Below are 15,966 nucleotides of genomic sequence, written 5' to 3'. Positions count from 1 at the left end.
AAACCCCCCCAAATCAATGTATTCATACTTTTTTCTTTGCTTTCTGTAATCCTCTCTGCCAGACCTATGAAAATAGACTAGAACATTTCAGCTTCTGTTTAAACTCATAATCCCCTTCTCATTCTCATTCAGAGCACTCATAGACATGCTGATAGAAACCCCATCAAAGTCCACAGAAAGATTTCCTTTGACACCAGTGACTGTTGGATCAGGACATAAGTTCCCCAGATTGCCAGGGATTCATTCATTCTCCTTCTTCTCCTGAAAGATGGAAAAATAGTTTTGTATTTGATTTTGGGGCAGACAAGAGGATTCCAATGCATTTGAGGTCTAATGCTAATTAAAAAGAAGACAAAACTGCTGACCTGCAGTTTCATTGATATGCTTCCTTCAAATCCCAGAATATAACTGCCCTTTCCAAGTTCATTTGGACCTTTTTGGTGAATTCTCAAAAATAGTTGCTAAAGGTTTCCTTACACTTCTTCTGGCAGACACTTTAACAGTGTAGATTAGATTTCATCAGGCCTTGTTGATTTGACAATGTTCAGGTTATCCCAATATTTTTTAACCTGGGCTATCCTAATTCTGCCTTGTGGCCTCTTTCTTCCCTTGTTAACTATCACTGCCTTAAGTACCTTGTTACTATCAGCCTTTTCAGTGAAAGCTAAAGCAACACACCCATTAAGCCTTTCAGCCTTCTCCTTATCATCTATTATCTGCTTCTTCCCCCTCTACTAAGTAGCAGACTTAACATTTTCTTTTATCCACCCTTCATTTCTTAGACTCTTTGAAAACTTTTCCTTGATCCATTTTACATCCTTTGCTAATAGTAACTCATTTTGTGACTTTGACTTTCTGACTTGTGCTCTTACAAGTCCTTACTTTTCTCCTATAAGGGACCCTGTGTCAGAGACTGTGAACCAATTTCTACTGTGCTGTTTCACATTTGAATGGAATGTTAAATATTTAAACAGCAAAGTTCTTCTTGTGGTTGTTAAATCAGTATTAAGTGATAGCCAGAGTATCCAAGGAATAGAAGGGTCCTCTGACTTACAGTCTCAGGTAAATTGCATTGGGACCTAAAAACTTTTTGAAATGAAGATGTTGTACTTAATTGAAGATTTAATGACTCAGTCGGCGAGGCACACGGCGGCACCAACGGTAAGTCCTGCGACTGGGTGCTAGATTAGGGTGGAAAAGGGGGTTTCCTGAGCCGGGGAACCCGATAAAGAGCCTGGTGGGGCTTTTGCACCAAAAACCGGCAGCTCTCGAGAGCGAGGCAGACGGGGCTTGGGCGTTGCCGGGGTAACCGCGGGAGATATAAACTCTCCTAGGGAGCGGTAGCGACCAGGATGTGGCGTGGCAGTTCGCGCAGGCAGGGCGCAGTCAGCCGGCGAACTCTACTTGTGGTCTTCGCCCTCCCAGAAGAGACCTAGCCATGGTTTCCACTCGGGCAAGAGCCATCGCCAGAAGGGATGTGGCGATGCAGACGGAGCTCCCACTAAAACATGCTGCCACCCAGGTCTCTGGCTGCAGGGAGTGCCAGAGCCTTGCTCTGGTGACGGAGGGCAGCCAAGACAACACTTGCATGAGGTGCGAGCAGGTGGAGGATCTGCTCAGCTTGGTGGCAGAGCTGAAAGAAGAAGTAGCAAGACTGAGGAGTATCAGGGAGTGCGAGAGGGAGATAGACTGGTGGAGCCACTCCCTACCATCCCTGAGACAAGCGCGCCAGATGGAAGCATCAAGAGAAGGAGAGGCTCCCCTACCCTCTTGCCACCAGGCAGAAGGAGGGGACCTAAGAGACAGAGGGGGGTGGAAACAGAACCCTGCTCGATGCAGCAGCTGAATCCTCTCCCGGCCGACCTCGCCTTCCCAGGTGCCCTTACACAATAGGTATGAGGCTCTGGAACTTGAGGGCCAGGAGGATGATGATGCAGACAAAGATCCATCCAGGGGGTTGACTAGGGTGAGCCAGTCAGCCCCACACATTACAACAGCCACTGGTAAGAAAAAAAGAAGGGTAATTGTCATAGGTGACTCCCTTCTGAGGGGAACAGAGGGCCCGATGTGCCAAACAGACCCATCCCATCCCATAGGGAAGTCTGCTGCCTCCCTGGGGCCCGGGTCAGAGACATTACCAGGAAGCTCCCTAGGCTGGTACAACCATCTGATTATTACCCACTATTGGTTGTTCAGGTTGGCAGCAATGAGGTAGCTGATAGAGGTACAAAGATGATCAAAAGGGATTTCAGAGAACTGGGGTGATTGCTTGAAGGATCAGGAGCACAGGTAGTATTTTCCTCCATCCCTTCAGTAGCAGGGAGGAATATGGAAAGGAACAGGAAGACCCATCTCACTAACACGTGGCTCAGAGGCTGGTGCCAGCAGTGGAATTTTGGGTTTTTCAATCATGGGGCAGTTTACATGGCACCAGGCCTGCTGGAGACAGATGGGGTTCACCTGTTGCAAATGGGGAAAAGGATTATGGCTCAGGAGTTAGAAGGCATCATTGAGAGAGCTTTAAACTAGATGCGAAGGGGGAAGGGGATAAAACCAGGCTTGCTAGGGATGAGCCTAGGGGTGGAATGCCTGTGTTGGAGACGAGATCAATAGCCCAACTGAAGTGCATTTACACCAATGCACGCAGCATGGGCAATGAACAGGAGGAGCTGGAAGCCACTGTGCGGCAGGAAAACTATGATGTGGTCGCCATCACGGAAACATGGTGGGATGACTCACACAACTGGAATGCTGCAATGGATGGCTACAAGCTCTTTAGAAGGGATAGGCAAGGAAGGAGAGGTGGTGTGGTAGCCTTGTACGTTAGAGAGTGTTTTGATTGTCTAGAGCTCAACGAAGTAATGATAAGGTTGAGTGCTTATGGGTAAGGATCAGAGGGAAGGGTTACAAGGCAGATATCCTGGTGGGAGTCTGTTATAGACCACCCAACCAGGACGAGGAAACAGATGAAGCATTCTACAAGCGGTTGGCTGAAGTCTCGCAATCTCTAGCCCTTGTTCTCGTGGGAGACTTCAACTTACCAGATTTCTGCTGGAAATACAACACAACAGAGAGGAAGCAGTCTCGGAGGTTCCTGGAGTGTGTGGAAGATACCAGCTGCGTCAGGAAGTTAAGCGAGCCAACCAGGGGAGGTGCCCTGCTGGACCTGCTGTTTACAAACAGAGAAGGCCTGGTGGGTGATGTGGTGGTCGGAGGCCATCTTGGGCACAGCGACCATGAAATGATAGAGTTTTCGATTCTTGGAGAAGTAAGTAAGGGGGTCAGCAAAACCACTACCCTGAACTTTAGAAAGGCAGACTTCGGCCTGTTTAGGAGCCTGGTTGAGAGAGTCTTTTGGGAGGCAGTCCTGAAGGGCAAAGGAGTCCAGGAAGGCTGGATGTTATTCAAGAAGGAAGTCTTGAAGGCGCAGGAGCAGGCTGTCCCCATGTGCCAAAAGACGAGCAGGCAGGGAAGAAGACCGTCCTGGCTGAACAGAGAGCTTTGGCTGGAACTCAGGAAAAAAAAAAGTTTACCACCTGTGGAAGAAGGGGCGGGTGACTCAGGGGGACTACAAGGATATTATTAGGTTATGCAGGGAGAAAATTAGAAAGGCAAAGGCCCAGCTAGAACTTAAACTGTCTGCTGCAGTTAAGGATAACAAAAAAGTTTTTACAAATATATCAGCAACAAAAGGAGGGCTGTGGGATATCTGAAAAACCAAGGACATGTAGTGAGCAACCCAGACTCAGACTATGTGGACTTAATCTGCATTTAACGCAAGAGGAATTCAAGGATGCTGCGAAGGTCGACTGCGGTTTGGAAGACATGAAACAAGCAGATTAAGAGGAAGAAACTATTGGCTTGCAATGTTGAAAACAAGATATGGGAGAAGCGGGCGGTGCGTGTGAACTATTGTTATGAACGAATCAGAATATCGCTAGTAGCGCATGAACAGCATATTGCCAAACATAGTTAACCAATTAGCGATAAGTTTATGCATGATCAGGAAGGCAAGAAACTATATTAACTAAGCTGTGTATGTAATAAACCAACATTTTGCTTGATCATATTGATCGTGTGCTGTGTCCGTGACTTCCGCGTCAGCAGGTGGCGCCCGAACAGGGACCCTCAGATCGGAGTTGGATTTTCTGACGAAACCGAGAACGGAGGGGGCGGAAGCCGGCCGAAGGTGAGTGCTGCCCCGGCACTCGGGAGACGCTAGCGCGAAAGGTGGAATCTCACCCTGATCAGGTGAGCGGCCGGGGAGGAGATGGGGGCTACCATGACAAAAGAAGAGTCAGCGGTGGTTAAGCTCCTCCAACATATCCTCTCAACGAGAGGTATAAGTTATGACTCGTCTACTCTGAAAGCGTTATTGCTCTGGGCAAAAGGAAAGGATTTGATCCCCACGGTTGGAGTTGCCTTTGATGCTATGACATGGGAGAAAATAGGGGCAGAACTGTGGGAAGAAATAAGTAAAGGATCCAAAGAGACGAGCAAATTCCCCACTGTGTGGAGAATGATTCATGAAACTTTAAAAAGCATCGGGGAGGAGCGGCAAGTCGCTGCATCGGCATTCGCGGCTTTGACTCCAGGTGGCGGGCCCACCTCTGCAACCAGTATGTTGTTTTCGGGTCCGACAATCCCTGCAGCGACCCCAGCCCGCGTTGCAGGAGGGGTCCGGATCCTAGCAGGGACTGCAACTGCAGCTCCCACCACCACCGAAGTGCAGTCACCAGAAAAAAACGCTGCGGAGGCTACTCCACCATCGCCCGATGTACCACAGTCGGACCGCCCTCCGAGTTACGATGAGGCCGATCCACCAAATCGACCTCCCTCACCGGTGGCGACCACCTCACTTTACCCTCCTTTGCCACCAGGTGGCGAAGAGGAGGAGGAAAACAATGGTGTTCTAGAGGAGAAAGCTGAATTACAGGAATTGATAAAAAGACTAGAGACTTTAGAAGCGCGATTGGCGGCCCCGCCAGAAAACCCACCAACGTCACTGTCCGCATTATACCCAGGACGGTCAGCACCCAACGTTTTTGCTCCAACTAGGACACCGGTGGAAACTGGTGCTTTTCCGTCTTTGCCACCACAACAACCATCGGGGGTGTGGTGTGGTGTGTGTGTATTCGGGCAAGGGATGTTGGTGGGAGGAGTTGGGGATCCGTCAATGTGATGGAAAGGTGTTATCCGAGATGCCATGATAGAGGGACAGGTTTTACCCATGGCTTTTCCTGTTGTAGTTGGTAATAATGGGAGAGGTGTATGGGAAGCACTGGACTGGAAAATATTGAAAGAAGCGAAAAGTGCTGTTACTCAATATGGTTTAAAATCACCATATACTCAATCTATATTACAGCACATTTTTTCAGCACAGTTATTAACTCCTTATGATTCTAGAATGATTGTCCAGATGCTATTACCACCATCGCAACAATTACAATTTTTCCAACATTGGCAAACTGCCTGTGATAGGGCAGCTTCAATACCTCGACAACAAGGCGATCCGTTATTTGGAATACAGGCTCAAATGTTAATGGGCGCAGGGCCTTTTACGCGACCTGATTGGCAAGCGCAGTTTGCTACCGAGGTATTGCAATTGAGTCAGGAGTTAGCTTATAAAGCTCTTATTAACGTGCATGATGAGAAAATTAGACCTGCTTTTACCGCTGTAAGGCAGGGACCCACTGAATCATGTGGCAAGTTTATTGATCGTTTGCACGCTGCAATTATGGCTCATCCAGATATGGATGAGGGAATGAAAGTAAAGTTCTTAGATATGCTTGCTTTTGATAATGCTAATGAAAAAACAAAAAGAGCACTCAGTGTGTTGCCAAGAGGATCCAGCACAGGACAGTTGCTAGAGGCTGCTGAGCGAATGTTAGAACAAGAAAAGGCTACGGTTATGGCTGCAGCTGTAGGTGCAGCAGTGAAGCCGTTGGTATCAAAAAGGCAAGGGGGAAAAAAGGACAAGAAGTGCTTTAATTGTGGAAAACTAGGCCATTTTAAAAAAGAATGTAGGAGTCCAATTAATACTGAGGGTTGGAAAGAAAAATGGTGTACGAATTGTAAAAAAGATAATCACGACACCCAAGAGTGTCGAAAATCGGGAAACACGGTGCGGAGTGCGCCACACCCACGCGTGAAGACACAAGTGCAGGGTGCTTGGACCGCTGCGCAGCCGCCACAGCCGGTAGCGCCGGAGTGGACCTGGCAACAGCAGTAGACATAACTTTAACAATGTCTGAGGTTAAATTAATTGATTCAGATCAACAAGGACCTCTAGGGCATGGGTTGAGTGCATTGCTCATAGGCCGTTCTTCAATATCACGAAAAGGTATATTTATAGTACCAGGACTCATCGATGCGGATTTCTGCGGAACCATAAAGATTATGGTATATACCTTAACGCCACCACTTACAATACCAGCACAGTCTAAAATAGCTCAATTAATACCATTTCATGCGTGTGTCCCTAAAGCGCATTCAATTGTACGTGGGTGTCCCGATCCAATGTCGGGAGAGGTTTCGATACGATCCCAAGGACGAGATTAAGACGCAAACGAGGTCAAATGCCGTACAACCTCTTGACTTTATTTTGGCGAACGAAGGGGTGAGGACCGGGTAGGGAGATGGGGGGAAAAAAAAGAAAAAAAAAAGAGAGAGGAAAAGAGAGAAAAATAGAAAGAGCGTGCTCAGGCGGGTGAGAAAAGAGCCACGTAGGGGAACTAGCTACCGCCACTCCGAGCCTGGCGTTGTCCCGTCGATCAAAGGTCCAGTTGGTCCAGCCTCTGTGTCCGCAGGAGCAGCTTCCAAGGAGGTGCACGGTGAAGGACGAGAAGAGAAAAAGAGGACCTCAAAAGGCGCACGCGGTCCTTTTATAGGGCCATGCACATGCGCAGAGCAGGTCTGCGTACATGCAGTTTGCGCTTCTGCTTTTCGCGCCCTGGTCTCTGCGCAGGCGTGCGTGCAGTCCATGGCCCCGCCTTCCGCGTCCTGGCCTCTGCCTTTCGCGCCCTGGTGTCTGCGCAGGTGTGCGTGCAGTCCATGGTCCCGCCTTTCGTGTCCTGGTCTCTGCATGGGCTGTGGTGGTTTCGTTGGGGGCTGGATGTCGGACCCAGAAGATGGCGGTAGAACGGCAATGTCGAGACAATTCTGGTTAGTCCTTGACAGTGGGCATGGAGGTTTTGGATCCACAGGAGTACCAAATGTGTTATTAGCAATAGATATTGCCAAGGGAAAACCTGAAGAAAGGGTAACATTAAGACATCCTAATGGACAATCTTTAGTACTGTCAATGTTAATTGACACGGGGGCAGATGTAACTATTGTCCCTATCACAAAATGGCCTCGTCATTGGCCACTGGTACCTGCAGCTACCAGTGTTGTGGGAGTCGGGGGGGCACAATGCACGATGATTAGCAAATTACTGATAGCATTCAATTTTGAAGATGGTGCCACTGTTACCACAAGGCCATATGTAATGCACTTGCCTTTAGCTCTTATAGGTCGGGATATATTATCCCAAATGGGAGCCAAACTTGTAACCCAGCATTTTTAGGAGCGGCCATGGTTGAGCAGCCCATCTTAAAACTCACCTGGACTACGACAACGCCAGTGTGGGTAGACCAGTGGCCGCTGAAACAGGAGAGGCTGCATATTTTACAAAATTTAGTTAAAGAACAGTTAGAAGCAGGTCACATTGTGCCTTCCACAAGCCCTTGGAACACACCCGTTTTTACCATCCCGAAAAAATCTGGAAAATGGCGATTGTTGCATGATTTACGAGCGGTGAATGCTGTAATGCAAAATATGGGGGCATTACAGCCAGGATTACCCTCCCCTGTGATGATCCCAGAAAACTGGGACTTACTCATCATTGATTTGAAGGATTGTTTTTTTACTATTCCTTTGCATCCTGAAGATGCAGAAAAATTTGCATTTACAGTACCATCAATCAATAAACAGGAACCGGCAAAAAGATACCATTGGGTGGTACTACCTCAAGGAATGAAAAACTCACCTACTCTGTGTCAAAATTTTGTAGCATGGGCCTTACAACCATTCCGAATGAAACATCCATTTTTACTAGTTTTTCACTATATGGATGATATCTTAATTGCTGGAGAAAAAATGGATGTGGAAGGAACTTTACAAAGGTTAATAGAAACCTTAGAACCGAAAGGTCTTAAAATTGCTCCAGAAAAGGTACAACGACAAAATCCATGGCAATATTTAGGATGGACAATTACTGGGAGCGCAGTCAGACCACAGAAGATCATACTCAAAACAGACATTAAGACGCTCTCAGATGTTCAAAAACTAATGGGAGATTTACAGTGGGTAAGGTCAGTTAGTGGAATAACTAATGATGATCTAGCTCCCTTGATGCCTCTGTTGGGAACCTCAACCAGAGCCAATGAACGACGAAGCCTGACGAAGGAACAAGAGCAGGCATTGGATCACATTATAAAAAAGGTTTTGACAACAGTTGTACAAAGAAAAATTAGTGATTTGCCTTTGCAATTTTAAATTGTTAACTCATCACCCAACCGAAAACACTTAATAGGACTGATAATCCAAATAGATAGCCCACGCATCAACATTTTAGAGTGGGTATTTTTATCCTATCAGCCAAAAAATACCGTCTGTACACGGATTGAACTATTAGCTAATATGATCATCAAAGGTAGAAGAAGGATTTGTGATCTGACAGGACAAGAACCTGAAACCCTGTTTGTACCTATAGCACAGAATTATTTAGATTGGCTTTTAGCAACATCAGAAATGTTTCAAATCGCTTTAGCCGAATATCCAGGTACTGTAACCAATAACTATCCTTCCACGAAAATTTTGCCGCTTTTACAAAATCAGGACTTTGAAGACATCCCTTATAGATCAGAAGTACCAGTTGAAGGGCTTACAGTATTTACTGATGCTGGTAGAAAATCGAAACGAGCTGCTATTGCTTGGTATGACAATAATCAATGGAATCATCAACTTCTTACAGGTCATACCGCCGACTCTTTACAAACCCTCGAGCTGAGAGCGGTGTTATGGGCCTTTCAACGCTGGCCCGACAAACCTCTAAATGTAATTTCAGATTCGCTCTACGTAGTAGGAACGGTACAGCGCCTGGAACGCGCTATGATCAAATCACTGAAGAATAACACCTTATATATGTTATTAATGCAACTTTTATTTTTATTGAATCAACGCACTAAACACTATTTTGTGACACATATTCGTAGCCATCAATTTGATCAAGGCTTGTCGATTGGAAACAACATAGCCGACAAGTTGGTTGCTACCATCTGGAAAAATCAAAATATTAACCTGTTTGAGCAGGCCCGTTTATCTCATGAATTTTTACATCAATCTGCAAAAGTATTGGCGAAACAATTTGATTTAAAACTATCAGATGCCCGAGGCATCGTCCAATCCTGTCCTGCCTGCCAAAAATCAGGATTCGGTTTAGGTCTTGGGGTCAACCCTCGAGGTCTGGGAGCCCTACAGTTATGGCAAATGGATGTCACCCACATCACAGAGTTTGGACGGCAAAAATATGTACACGTTAGCATTGATACTTATTCGCATGCAATCTGGGCCACTGCTCAAACAGGGGAAACAGCCAAACATGTTGTAAAACATATGTGTGCAGCCATCGCTGCTTTGGGGATTCCTCAAGAGATAAAAACAGATAATGGCCCTGCATATATCTCTAAAACATTCGAACATTTCTGCCACTTGTGGGGCATTCGCAGAATCACAGGCATACCACACTCTCCTACAGGACAGGCGATCGTAGAACGCGCACATGCTACGTTAAAGTCGCTGTTGCAAAAACAAAAGGGGGGAGAAATAGCCCCTGCTGAACGTCTTGCAAAAGCGATTTACGTTTTAAATTATTTACGGTTAACAGGGGACCGTGAATCTCCTCCAATTGTTATACACCATATGTCATTTCAATCGGGAATACAGAAGATCGATTCAGTATCGGTAAAAGTACGATATCGTGACTTAAAAACTGGAGAATGGAAGGGTCCTGCAGAAATTAAGATGACAGGTCGAGGATATGTTTGTGTTTTGACAGACAAAGGTCCGAGGTGGGTGCCTAGCCGCTGGGTGAAACCATGGAGAGAAGAGTCGGGACCACAACAGGAGTTACCATGATAGGTTTTCTCACGTCATTCCTCTCCATCATTGGTAGTGGTCACTCATGGATTTCAGTACAACCACGTACAAATGTTTGGGTAACTCTAGCTAATAAAACAGGGCAAGATTCAATCTGTTTAGCGGCAGCAAATGCAGGCAACCCATTTATGACATGTTTAGTGGGGACTCCGATTGGCGGTAAAGAGTGGGAGTATGTTTGTAACTCCTCCACCATCAGGCATGCATGCAGAGATATAGCTAACGACATCAATGATTTTGAATATTAAAAAACAAACCCACAGATCTTGAAGAAGTATTGAAAAATATTCAAAGGATTGTAAGTCAGATTTAGATTTCTGGACAGCAGATAAAACAACTGTAGAAAGACTAGCTCTTTAGGTTTTAATTCATGGTTAGCTGGGTTAGGCATTTCAGGTTGGGGAAAAGATCTAATTATCCATGGGTTTATATTATTATTGGGATTATTATTAACTATACTTATATTAAGATGTGTTTTTAAATATTTCATGAAAGCCGTGGAGCGTATGATGAATGGAGTCTGGATTGCTCAAAAACAAAAAGGGGGATTTGTGGGATATCTGAAAAACCAAGGACATGTAGTGAGCAACCCAGACTCAGACTATGTGGACTTAATCTGCATTTAACGCAAGAGGAATTCAAGGATGCTGCGAAGGTCGACTGCGGTTTGGAAGACATGAAACAAGCAGATTAAGAGGAAGAAACTATTGGCTTGCAATGTTGAAAACAAGATATGGGAGAAGCGGGCGGTGCGTGTGAACTATTGTTATGAACGAATCAGAATATCGCTAGTAGCGCATGAACAGCATATTGCCAAACATAGTTAACCAATTAGCGATAAGTTTATGCATGATCAGGAAGGCAAGAAACTATATTAACTAAGCTGTGTATGTAATAAACCAACATTTTGCTTGATCATATTGATCGTGTGCTGTGTCCGTGACTTCCGCGTCAGCAGAGGGCCAAGGAGAATCTCCATCCTTTGTTGGATGTGGAGGGAAACTTTGCCACGAAGGATGAGGATAAGGCTGAGGTACTTAATGCCTTCTTTGCCTCAGTCTTTAATATTCACACTGGCTATCCTCAGGGTATTCAGCCCCCTGAGCTGGGAGATGGAGATGGGAAGCAGAATAAAGCCCCAGTTATCAAAGAGGTAACAGTTAGCGACCTGCTCCTCCACCTGGATGCCCACAAGTCTCTGGGGCCAGATGGGATCAACCCGAGGATACTGAGGGAGCTGGCAGAGGAGCTCGCCAAGCCACTCTCCATCATCTACCAGCAGTCCTGGTCAACCAGGGAAGCCCCAGCTGACTGGAAGTTAGCTAATGTGACACCCATCTACTAGAAGGGTCGGAAGGAGGATCCGGGGAACTACAGGCCTGTCAGCCTGACCTCGGTGCCGGGGAAGGTCATGGAGCAGATCATCTTGAGTGCCATTACGCGGCACGTGTGGGACAACCAGGGGATCAGGCCCAGCCAGCATGGGTTTATGAAAGGGAGGACCTGCTTCACTAACCTGGTCTCCTTCTATGACAAGGTGACATGCTTAGTGGATGAGGGAAAGGTTGTGGATGTTGTCTACTTGGACTTTAGTAAGGCCTTTGACACAGTCTCCCACAGCATTCTCCTGGAGAAACTGACTGCTCATGGCTTGGATAAGCGCACTCTCCGCTGGGTTAAAAACTGGCTGGACGGCCGAGCCCAGAGAGTGGTGGTGAATGGAGTCAAATCCAGTTGGCGGCCGGTCACGAGTGGTGTTCCCCAGGGCTCAGTATTGGGGCCGGTCCTGTTCAACATCTTCATTGATGATCAGTATGAGGGGATCGAGTGCACCCTCAGGAAGTTTGCAGATGACACCAAGTTGGGTGGAAGTGTCGATCTGCTGGAAGGTAGGAAGGCCCTACAGAGGGATCTGGACAGGCTGGATCGATGGGCTGAGGCCAACTGCATGAGATTCAACAAGGCTAAGTGCCAGGTCCTGCGCTTGGGTCACACCAACCCCATGCAACGCTACAGGCTGGGGGAGGAGTGGCTGGAGAGCTGCCTGGTGGAAAAGGACCTGGGGGTGTTGGTTGACAGCTGCCTGAACATGAGCCAGCAGTGTGCTCAGGTGGCCAAGAGGGCCAATGGCATCCTGGCTTGTATCAGGAATAGTGTGGCCAGCAGGACCAGGGAGGTGATAGTGCCCCTGTACTCGGCATTGGTGAGGCCGCACCTCGAGTACTGTGTTCGGTTTTGGGCCCCTCACTACAAGAAGGACATGGAGGTGCTGGAGTGTGTCCAAAGAAGGGCAATGAAGCTGGTGAAGGGTCTGGAGCACAAGTCTTATGAGGAGCAGCTGAGGGAGCTGGGGTTGTTTAGCCTGGAGAAGAGGAGGCTGAGGGGAGACCTTATTGCTCTCTGCAACTACCTGAAAGGAGGTTGTAGGGAGGTGGGGGTCGGTCTCTTCTCCCAGGTAGCAAGCAACAGGACAAGAGGAAATGACCTGAAGTTGTGCCAGGGGAGATTTAGATTAGATATTAGGAAAAATTTCTTCACGGAGAGAGTGGTTAGGCATTGGAACAGACTGCCCAGGGAAGTGGTGCAATCACAGTCCCTGGAAGTGTTCAAAAAGCGTGTGGATGTAGTGCTTAGGGACGTGGTTTAGAGGTGGACCTGGCAGTTAGGTTAATGGTTGGACTCGATGATCTCGGAGGTCCTTTCCAACCTTAATGATTCTATGGTACTATTTTCTTACTTTTCTTTTTCTCTTTCCTTTTCTCTACAAATAGCTTTAGTGCCAGCTTTTCTGCTCTTTAATAAATAAACGGAAGTCATTTTGGTTTATTTTTCTATTAAAATAATGTGGTTGAAAACAACATACAAATAAATAAATTTTTCATTTTTCATTCTCACCATTTTTAATTGGATTTTTACAGCTTCTACTGAGATACTGAAAACTTGAAAAATTGATAAGAAATATAATTTGGAGAGGCTTTGGCTGCCAAAATAAGTTGTGATTTCCACTTGAGGGAGAGAGAGAAAATGTGTGCTTCTTTAGGGCTAGGCTGTCATATTTAAAATTCCAATATTTTTCTGCAGAACATTATTTAAATAAAAGGTCATTTTCTACTTAAAAAAAGAAAACAGAAATCAGAAACAAACAGTTCCCCAGAGTTCTACAGGGAAATAAGTCATTTTCTCTTCAAAGACTTGGTTTTCAGGCCTTTGAAAATCAAGAGCAGTAAGTGCCACAGCCTTTTCCTTTCACACTACAAGCTCCATTATCCTTTGGTTAGTAATGACTTAACCTGAGCCAATGGTATCAGCTTTTGCTTGCTGTATTTCCACACCTCCACAATCAAACATAGAGGTGTAGATGTTTCAGAGTAGGGGATCATTTCCACCTGTTGTAGTAATCAGCTTCAACTTATTTGCACCAATCCTTTGTGGTCTGACATATCTCTGCTAGTGAAAGTTAATTTGTGTTTTCTGATGGTTACTTAGATGGAAGGAGCAAAAGGCACTCATCCATTTAGCAATATACACTGCTGACTATCATGTCTCTCTTCTCAAAACCTTAACTGACAGAAATGGACACTATAGTGGAAACCTTTGAGTACGAGGCTTTATGGCAGCACATCCAGGAATGTAAGCTTTTTTTTGGTTGCATAGGTGCTGAGATATAACATAAAGCGGATTGTTTCCTTCCATTACTCTATATCTATAAGTTTTTAGAGAAGTATCTGATGCAAGACCAACAGATGAAACATGTGGTTGACACTGCCTCAAGTAAGGGGACCATTGTCACATCTGGATTGGTGTGTACTTTCCACCAGATTTGTAATGATATTTAAATACTTAAGGCTATAGATGACTAGCAATGTCTAAAAGTGTCTGAGCAGGTTAAGTATCTAATTTCTCTTAAAATATATTCATCTAAAAATCTTGAAGTTTCTAATGGATTTTTTTATCAATATGATACCAATTATGCTTACATTATCATACACAGTAAAAGGGGAAAATTTACCTCTTGGGAAGTCTGAGTAAAGAATGTAGCATCCCGAAAGGTATTTACAACAGAGTAACGTGGATAATGGTCTTTATTCACACATTTACAAGTCAGAAATTCGCTGCCTTTTCTCGAATAGCTTCCAATTTTTAGGTTAACAACTGCCCACACAACTATCCTATATCTTCAGTATCAAATGTTTTTTATGTCCGTCTCTGGATATAAATCTATCCATCCATAAGCTGTTTTTGCTTGAGTGTTCAGAGCAGGGCCAAATTTCAGTTTGAAGGGAAGAAGAAAACATCTTTCAAGGAAATAGTTATATTATTCTAGGTGCCACAGCTGTGTTTTACATTGTGTTCTCCTTTTTTTTGCCCTCAGTTTTCCTCCTCTAGATCTATTTTTACTTTGTTTTTCTTTATCTCCCAGCCAGTAAAAGACTTGACAAGACTAAGAATTTCCCCTCAGCAATGGCTACAGTTTTATTGTGCTTGTCAAATTTTGTATGACCGCTGATTATTGCCAAAGGGGTTTTATTTTTTTTTCTGTACAATTTATTGGTGATCTGACTATGTCAAGCAAAAGCTCATATTCGACTTCACAGAGTTAAAGCAGCATATTTCAAACAAAACATCCACAAGATTTTGTTTTTCTATATTTAAGATGAGCAAAAAAGGAGGAGCAAAATAGATGACCTGGATGTCATTAAAAAAATTAAAAAAAAAAAATCACTACTGCCAGGAAAAATAATTACTCTGTTTAACCTTATGTGTTGTTCCTTACAGCTGCTCTTCCTTGTTCCTTCAGATGGAAGTAAAATGACACAAATCCATAACGTAAATATACTACTATGTAAGGAAAAATCTGTATGGAGTTCATGGATTAAACTAGCAGTAAATCTATGGAAAATCTTGGGCCTGGCACTTCAGATAATTCTTTAAAGGAAAGAGCACAGAGGTGGAACTCTGAAGATTTGAGTGTGGTTATAAGTATTGTCTGCTCTATTTAGGATTTATCCCTTCTGTGTCCTATAAAATGCAATAATCATACTGGCATCTTCTGTAAGGTGATTTGAGATAATGGTGATTTAGAAGACCAAGAAAAGTAGGAAATGTGCATGAAATATATATATGTGATAAACTTCACATGAAGGAGCTCAGTAAAAGAAAACTTTGCTTCAACATTAATGCACGTTTATTCTTAAAAATATTTAAGAAATTCTGACTGCCAGAATCAGTTGCTCTTTCTATACAACTATATGTATTTAATTTATCTATTTTAATATAAACTCCATTTATTCTCCAGAATTTATCTGTATTTTTGCTATTAAACTTGCTCACTGACTGGACTGATAGACTGCAGGACCCTCAGTGATCTATAGGAGGTCACTGCTTAATGTCACTTGTCAGTATGTAACAAACACTGGATCAGACACCCTTTGGGATCTCTGACTTCTGTAATAAATGGACAGAAATGACTCAAGATTAGTATGTCTTTAAATGAACACCAAGAAGGATCTTGGTTACACCTCCTGAATGCGGGCACGGTTTTAGCAAAGGATGGACTTACAGTCTGGTTGCTTGAAGTCAAAGTATATCCATGTTGCTGTTTGCTTTGCTTTGTGAGTGGGTAGTTATGGGTAATAAGCCTGGATATGTTTACCCATTACACTTTTGTATGCAAAGTGGAGACACAGCCTCCTCCAGTCTTTTGAGAGGAGAAAGTTAGCACAGTTGTCTTTAGACTAAAGAATGACTTAATACTCTTTTCAGATC

This window comes from Platalea leucorodia, assembly GCF_965183815.1.
Source record: "Platalea leucorodia genome assembly, chromosome: W".
Lineage (NCBI taxonomy): Eukaryota > Metazoa > Chordata > Aves > Pelecaniformes > Threskiornithidae > Platalea > Platalea leucorodia.
Note: the sequence above shows the minus strand (reverse complement) of the source record.